The sequence below is a fragment of the Oxyura jamaicensis genome, unplaced genomic scaffold (genome assembly GCF_011077185.1).
Source record: "Oxyura jamaicensis isolate SHBP4307 breed ruddy duck unplaced genomic scaffold, BPBGC_Ojam_1.0 oxyUn_random_OJ72543, whole genome shotgun sequence".
In the NCBI taxonomy this organism is placed as follows: domain Eukaryota; kingdom Metazoa; phylum Chordata; class Aves; order Anseriformes; family Anatidae; genus Oxyura; species Oxyura jamaicensis.
Window position 1 is genome coordinate 54072 of NW_023311107.1, and position 9141 is coordinate 63212.

At 41.8% G+C, this 9141-nt stretch overlaps 1 protein-coding gene across 1 annotated transcript in view; it reads left to right on the top strand.

The window, feature by feature from the left end:
• The window catches only part of LOC118159882 (guanine nucleotide-binding protein subunit alpha-11-like), a gene marked incomplete at its 5' end in the record, with an annotated part of 84951 nt that overhangs the window by 52749 nt on the left and 23061 nt on the right, over positions 1 to 9141 (top strand). The window lies entirely within an intron of this gene.

Consider the following 9141-nt stretch of genomic DNA (forward strand, 5'->3'; position numbering starts at 1 on the left):
CCATATATATATATGTATGTACAACCAGATTTTAATTATAAGATGTTTTATAAGGGAGAAAAAAGTATCAGCTGTTCTTATAATTGTTGTTTTGGAGCTGGGAGGGTTAAGGATGAAAAACAATTCATTAGTCTTTATTGTTAACTTTGTTACTCAACTAATAAGCCATTCTTTTTTCCACTTCCCCTACACTGCTGAGAGGCAGCAATTTCTGTGTTAAGTGCACTCTAGTGCTACTTGGCATTGCAGACAATCCAATTACATATCTGAGTTCTCTGTAGCTTGCCAGCAGTAATGCACCTGGTCAAAAAACACCCTCTTTCAGCTTAAGCTGTAGAATAAAGACTCATCAATGAACTGCATTTTTTTTTGTTAAAAAACAGCACGTTTAAATTTCTAGAGTGATTTTCTCAATGTTTCATTTATATTCATAGCTCTTTCTAAAGAATATCAAGGCGTTTATATTAAGCCTATCAAATGTCTGTGATTCAGTGAACAAGCAACCAGTGAACAAACATTTCATGTTGTAAAACTAAAGATGCCTTGATATTATTACAGAACATGTTGTATGCAATCTCATGTCATCTCTGACATGAGTTAAACTGTCTTTTATACACATGTATCTATTATCATATTCATCCACACTGTTGTTTTTGGCAATAGAAAATGGAACACTTTCTAAAAGGGGATTGTAGGAACTGAAACTATGTTTATCATATGGCAGTTGACTCAATCAGGTCAGTTCCCAATCCATCACTTTGGTATTTCATTCAGTATCTTATATTTCAAAATATCGGTTTTATAAAAAGACAGATTTGGCAAGATTAATTATATATATATATAAAAATCTAATGTGGAAAAACACATTTTAAAAAGCTCTAACTTAAGAAAAAAACCCACACAACTGAAAAAAAAAAAAGAAGACAACCCACACTGTTTCAGTCTGTAGCTACTGGGAAAAATGTAGTGTTCATGACATTTCTGTTTGACATTTGTGAATAAAGAAAAGAGAAAAAAACGGCACATGGCAATTAAAAAGAGATTCTATGACATTCCATGTACATCCTAGGTTTGTGTTAGGTATTTCATTACTGTCTTCTGTGAATCTTTCTAAACTGTGAAAGCATGGTTAAATTTTACATCCATACACATCTGTATTTCTATTTTGCAATCCCAATATTCTAGCCTCAGAAGTGAAGACAGAATGAAAACACCCATGTCAAGAATTTAAAAATCATACTATCAATACTTTTGATCCTTCAGAAAAAGTACATTTTGTAAAATTGGAATGACTGATATTTTAAATATTGATGATGGCATTTTTCCTGACCAAATCACTCAATAGAAAATATTTTACCAAGAAATGCAACTGGGAAAAAAGGCCATTATACCTTTAAAAACATAAAGCGGGAAGGGAAGGAAGGAGAGAGAAATGGTCAGGGAACGAGGAAACCGGATTGACTTTGTTTCAATATCAAAAAAAAAAACACCTTATCCTTTGTGAGAGTATGACTGAGAATTTAAAACACATTGAGTCATGAGGCTTTGCCTAAAAGATAAGGAAATTTGCTGTGCATGTAGTTCAGCATCTTTTGTTTTTTCTCCATATTGTTTAAATAAAAACATAATATTAACTACAAACTCTGTGGATATTCACAGAGCGAATATAACTTCAGCAATAAATTAGTATTATGCAAATTGTTTTCACAGATAATACAGTCCCTCTTCTGTATCTTCGGTCACATAAAGGTGATTTTGCAGGGCCTCCTTGGCACAGTTAAACCAGGTTGTACTCCTTCAGGTTTAACTGTAGGATTGTATCCTTGACAGCAGCAAAGACGAAGCGTATATTCTCTGTGTCTGTAGCACATGTGAAGTGGGAGTAGATAATTTTGTCACTGTCTGGATTCAGGTCTACAAACATCTTCAAGATGAACTCTCGTGCTGCTTGTGCATCCCGTTGTGGTCCTAATAATTAAGAAGAGAAAGTCAGTTTTCTTACAGTCGATTCAAAATTTGAGCTTCTTTAAGAGGGAACCTTAGGAGCAGAAAACAGAAGAAAGATTCAGTCTGTGATCCTCACATAAGAGAAGGGAACATTTTTACTAATAAATACTATTATATAGTATTTTTTCCAGTAGAAAACATTAAAAAATAAAAATGGAATGAAATTCCAGAAGTTGATCATGCAAGAGCTGCTTTTTTTCCTGCTTACTATCCTTCCATAAAATAATGTTTAAAATGGAGAGATGAATTGGATGATCTGTAACCACACAAAATGAACAACAGAAATATTAGTTACATTATACTAATAAATCATTATAAAATTAATAGAATCGTTCAGTTTTAATTCTATACCTACTGTATTTAAACTGTTTTCTTAAAAAGCATAAACAAGTTATATCCTAAATTGGTCTGACACTCCAATAGAATTTCATTTAATTAGTGATAAAAAGCATATGCTCTCTAGTTGAAGCTGGTCAACTGCAAAATGTTACTGTTCTAACAAATCAGTTATCTAAATTGCATAAGATAATGATCCTATTAAATCTATATTAAGGCTGTAATTCTCAGAAGAACACAAAGTCTATGTAACCAAACTACATGTTCTACTTTACACAAGAGTCCATCTAGAAAAGTGAAGATTAACCTGCTGAACGTCATCTAGGGCATCTGTCACATGAAATAAACTCAAAAGGACAAGAATATTTTCAATTCTCTTGAATTCTCTTCTAAATAGTTCTCTTCTGTATAGTACTACTTGCAGATGACATCAAGCTGAGTGGTGCAGTTGACATGCTGGAGGGAAGGGATGCCATCCAGAGGGACCTTGACAGGCTTGAGAGGTGGGCCTGTGTGAACCTCATGAATTTTAATGAGGCTAAGTGCAAGGTCCTGCACCTGGCTTGGGGCAATCCTTAGGCCGGGCAATGAGTGGATTGAGAGCAGCCCTGAGGAGAAGGACTTGGGGGTTACTGGTGGACGAAAAACTGAATATGAGTTAGCAATGTGTGCTTACAGACCAGAAAGCCAATCATATCCTGGTCTGCATCAAAAGAAGTGTGAGGTGATTCTCCCCCTCTACTCTGCTCTCATAAGACTCTACCTGGAGTACTGCGTCCAGCTCTGGGGCCCCCAGCATAACAAATGCATGCACCTGTTAGAACGGGTCAAGGAAAGCCACGAAGATGATCAGAGGGCTAGGGTACCTGCCCTATGAAGACAGGCTGAGGAAGATAAGCCTGGAGAAGAGAAGGCTCCAGGGAAACCTTATAGCAGCCTTCCAATACTTCAAGGGGGCCTACAAGAAAGATGGGGAGAGACTCTTTATCAGGGAGTGTGCCGATAGGACAAGGGGTCATGGTTTTAAACTAAATAGGGTATGTTTAGATTAGTTGTTAGGAAGAAATTCTTCATGGTGAGGGTGGTGAGGCACTGGAAGTTACCCAGAGAAGTTGTGGATGCCCCATTCCTGGAAGTGTTTAAGGCCAGGCTTGATGGGGCTTTGAGCAACCTGGTCTTGTGGAAGGTATCCCTGCCCATGGCAGGGGGGTTGGAACTAGATGATCTTTAAGGTCCCTTCCAACCCAAACCATTCTATGACTGGGTTGGTAGGAAGACTGGACACTCTTCAAGAAGGTAATCTTAAAGGCACAGGAGCAGGCCATTGCAATGTGCTGAAAGATGAGGTGGCAGGGGAGAAGACTGGCCTGGGTGAAGAGATATCTTTGTCTACAACTCAGGAAAGAACTCAGGAGAATTTATGACCTTTGGAAGAAGGACACTCGGGAGGACACTCGGGAGGACTACAAAAGTGTTGTGGGGCTATGCAGGGAGAAAAATAGAAAGCCCAAAGCCCAACTGGAAATTAATCTGTCTGCTGCCGTCAAAGACAATAAAAATGCTTCTATAAATACATTAGCAACAAAAGGAGGACTAAGGAGAATCTCCATCCTTTATTGGATATGGGGGGAAGCATAGAGACAAGGGATGAGGAAAAGGCTGAAGTACTTAATGCCTTCTTTGCCTCTGCCTTAGTAAGACCAATTATTCTTGGGGTACCCAGCCCACTGAGCTGGAAGACAGAGACAGGGAGAAGAATGAAGCCCTTATAATCCAGGGGGAAATGGTTAGTGACCTACTATACCACTTGGACACGCACAAATCTATGGGGTACATCCAAGGGTGCTGAAGGAGCTAGCCAAAGTGCTCAGCAAGCCACTTTCAATCATTTATCAGCAGTCCTGGCTGTCCAAGGAGGTCCCGGTTGAATGGAGGTTGGTGAATGTTCTACAAGAAGGGCAGGAAGGAGGATCTGGGGAATTACAGGACTGTCAGTGTGACCTCAGTGCCAGAGAAGATCATGGAGCAAATCATCTTGAGTGCCATCTTATGGCACATACAGGATAACCAGGTGATCAGACTGAATCAGCATGGTTTTATGAAATGCAAATCCTGCTTGACTACCCGATGCCCAGCCTATCCCCGAGCAGCCGGTTCCCCCACCCCTGCCATCCCCTCATATTAATTGTTCAGCATGACATCAGATGGTATGGAATACCCCTTTGGCCAGTTTGGGTCAGCTGTCCTGGGTCTGTCCCTCCCAGCTCCTGCTGCAACCCCAGCCTGCCCACTGGCAGGACAGAGCGAGAAGCTGAAAAGTCCTTGGCTTAGTGTAAGCACTGCTCTGCAACAATTAAAACATCAGTGTGTTATCAACATTATTCTCATCCTAAATCCCAAACACAGCACCCTACCAGCTACTAGGAGGAAAATTACCTCTATCGTAGCCGAAACTAGGAAATTATCTACCCGTTATTCCATACCATTTATGTCATGCTCGGGTCCCACACTGCTCAATACATTCCAATTAATCACCACCTTCATATATGTATATAAATCACAGAATCACAGAATAGTCTAGGTTGGTAGAGACCTCCAAGGTCACCGAGTCCAACCTCTGACCTAACGCTAACAAATCTTCCACTAAACCATATCCCTAAGCTCTACATCTAAACGTCTTTTAAAGACCTCCAGGGATGGTGACTCAGCCACTTCCCTGGGCAGCCTATTCCAGTGACTAACAACCCGTTCAGTAAAGAAGTTCTTCCTAATATCCAACCTAAACCTCCCCTGGTGCAACTTTAGCCCATTCCCCCTCGTTCTGTCACCAGGCACGTGGGAGAACAGACCAACCACCACCTCGCTACAGCCTCCTTTCAGGTACCTGTAGAGTGCAATAAGGTCGCCCCTGAGCCTCCTCTTCTCCAGGCTAAACAGTCCCAGCTCCCTCAGCCGCTCCTCGTAAGACTTGTTCTCCAGACCCTTCACCAGCTTTGTAGCCCTTCTCTAAAATGTCCAATAAGTTTTGTCTGTGACTGACTTTGAGTTCCATCTGTCCCAGAAATCTTTCAGGGCAGAAGAGATGGAGTGCGATTGTCGCAAGTTGAAGCCCGGTCTCATTCCATCATACCCGTATGCTTGTCCAATTCTATTAACATTCATTCATTGTTATCTGCCGGACAGCTACTGTGATACCATTAATGGGACATTAACATATAGCAATCACAACGGTGATGACATACAGTATTAGATAATAATTAACATGATACAGTTCAACTCATGGGCTATTCTCACCCAATATTAAATCCCCTTGAGGTACACACTGGTCCTCCCCATTCTTTAGCATTACCTACCAAGTGAACCCAGGTCCCTGCGCAAAAGCAATCCCACGAATGCGTTTGCCTTTTCCTGAGGCAGGAATAGCCCAAACTGTCTTCCCCAGCATGTTTTTTATGTGCAATACAGGGACTTTTTCCCCTTCTACAGTACATAACTGTTTTGATTGGGCAGGTCTGGCTCAGTTGGCAAATCCCCTAGAGTTGACTAATCAGGTGGCCAGGTGGCCTTTGCCAAATGTGTATCCCAATTTTTGAATGTCCCAGCACCCATTGCCATCAGATTGCCTTTAACAATCCATTATATCACTCAACTTTCCCGGAGGCTGGTGCATGACAAGGGATGTGATACACCCACTCAATACCATGTTCTTTGGCCCAAGTGTCTATGAGGTTGTTTTGGAAATGTGTCCCATTGTCTGACTCAATTCTTTCTGGGGTGCCATGTCGCCATAGGACTTGCTTTTCAAGGCCCAGGATAGTGTTTTGGGCGGTGGCATGGGGCACAGGATATGTTTCCAGCCAACTGATGCTTTCCCACAATATGACAGGACCCATCAGTGAACAGGGCACATTGCTTCTCATTTTCTGGTAACTTGTTATACAGTGGGGTTTCTTCAGCACGGGCCACCTCCTCCTCCGGTGATATCCCAAAATATTTGCCTTCTGGCCAGTCCACAGTCACTTCCAGGATTCCTGGCTGACTGGGTTTTCCTATTCGAGCCCGCTGAGTAATCAGTGCAACCCACTTGATCCATGTAGCATCAGTTGCATGATGTGTAAAGGGGACTCTTCCTTTGAACATCCAGCCCAGTACTGGCAGTCGGGGTGCCAGGAGGAGATGTGCTTCAGTACCGACCACTTCCGAAGCAGATCGAACTCCTTCATATGTTGCCAATATCTCCTTTTCAGTTGGAGTGTACCAGGCCTCAGATCCTCTGTATTCCAGACTCCAAAACCCTAGGGGTCAACCTCGAGTTTCCTCAGGTTCCTTCTGCCAGAGGCTCCAGGTGGGGCCATTCTCCCTGGCTGCGGTGTAGAGCACATTCTTTACATCTGGTCCTGTTTGGACTGGCCCAAGGGCTACTGCATGAACTATTTCCTGCTTAATTTGTTCAAAGGCTTGTCGTTGCTCGGGGCCCCTTTTGAAATGATTCTTCTTATGGGTTACTTGATAGAGGGGGTTTAAAATCAGACTGTAAATTGGAACATGCATTCTCCAAAACCCCACGACACCTAGGAAAGTTTGTGTTTCTTTTTTGCTAGGTGGTGGAGACATAGCAGGTATTTTGTTGATCACATCCATTGGGATCAGATGACGTTCATGTTGCCATTTTATTCGTAAAATTTGGATCTCTTTTGTAGGTCCTTTTACCTTATTTTTTTTTTAAGGCAAAACCAGCCTTTAGAAGGATTTGGACTATTTTCTTCCCTTTCTCGAAAACTTCCTCTGCTGTGTCACCCCACACAATGATGTCATCAATGTACTGCAGGTGTTCAGGAGCTTCTCCCTGTTCCATTGCAGACTGGATCAGTCCATGGCTAATTGGTAGGGCTGTGTTTCCACCCCTGGGGCAGTCGATTCCAGGTGTATTGGATGCCTCTCCAAGTGAAAGCAAACTGCGACCTGCACTCTGCTGCTAAAGAGATGGTGAAAAATGCATTAGCCATATCAATTATGGCATACCAGTTGGCTGCTTTTGATTCCAGTACATATTGGAGTTCTAGCATGTCTGGCACTGAGGCACTCAGTAGTGGCATGACTTAATTCAGGTTCCGATAGTCCACTGTTAGTCTCCACTCTCCATGATGGGACTACTAAAAAGTGAATGAGTCTTGCTGATCACTCCTTGACTTTCCAGTGGATGAATTAGCTTATGGTTGGGATCAGGGAGTCTCGGTTGGTGCGATATTGCTGCCCGTGCACTGTTGTAGTAGCGATTGGCACTTGCTGTTCTTCAACCCTCAGGAACCCCACAACAGAAGGGTCCTCCAAGAGACTGGGCAAGGTAGACAACTGTTTAATATCCTTCGTCTCCAAGGCACCTATGCCAAAAACCCACTGGAACCCTTTTGGGTTCTTGAAGTATCCTCTTCTGAGACAGTCTATGCCAAGGATGCATGGAGCCTCCATGCCAGTCCCAGTAGGGAGTTTTTGCCACTCATTCCCAGTTAGACTCACTTCAGCCTCCAATACAGTTAACTGCTGGGATCCCCATCACTCCATAAATACTGATGGGTTCTGGCTCTTTATAGCTTGATGGCATTAGAGTTCATTGTGCACCGGTGTCTACTAAAGCCTTATACTTCTGTGCGTCTGAAGTGCCAGGCCTTTGAATCCGCACAGTGCAATAAACCCGACTGTCCCTTTCTTCCCCCTGGATGGAGGCAGGGCCCCTCTATCCTGGTCATAATATTAATTACTGTGTCTTGGGGACTGCCTGCTGGATATTGGAGCAGCAAGTTTCTCAAAGAACCCCCCTTTTGCAGTTTTTTTTTTTTTCCCTTGTAACTCAACAATTAAAACATTAGCATGATATCAGCGTTATTTTCATCCTAAATCTCAAACACAGAACCCTACCAGCTGCTAGAAGTGAAATTAACTCTATCTTAGCTGAAATCAGGACAGCAACAAGTTTGATTCCCTCTAAATTGATCAAAGAATAAAAAGTTATACTATGTACTATACATACCTACTAATATGGTAAGAGGAAGTTTGTCTAATCTTCTGATAAAAAACTCAATAATTTTCTTCGGACAGGATCTTCTATGAAGCTATTTTATTTGCGATTGCAGTGGCAGGAGTTCTGCAAGCAGGAAAACCCAGCAAAAGTATATCATAACCTTATATTCCCTATTACCTGATGCTTAATTCCCTCCCTATTTCCTCATTGTCTGCGTACTACAGCTTCACAAAGTACTCAGTGCTTATTACTGTAACCTATATGTATAATTTAATTTGACCCACCGTTAATTTCTCCTTTTTCTTTTTTTTTTCCTTCTTCTCTCATGAATAGAGGGCCTGTGATTTCTGTTTTTACTGAATTCGTACTGCTCATCCTGTTTTTCTTAACTATCCTCCTTATTTTGGGACAGTGGGACCTTCCCCTTATCTGCTTAATATACTCCCCACTGCTATGCTGCACAATCACTTTTGAATATGCAAGGGTAGTGGAATTTTCCATTGCAAAAACACCTTCTGTTGCAAAAACACAACTTTGTTTCTCACATTCTGCAAAAATGTGAAAGTAAGTAACAGAAAATATGGTAATGAGAAGAAAGTTAAGATAAATCTGTATTTCTTTTATTCAAACAAAGGATGTACAAACTGCATTAAAATCTGAATTCCAGTACAAGTAATTCTGCTACACAGCTCTCTCTGACAAAGAAAGGAAGGAAGGAAGGAAGGAAGGAAGGAAGGAAGGAAGGAAGGAAGGAAGGAAGGAAGGAAGGAAGGAAGGAA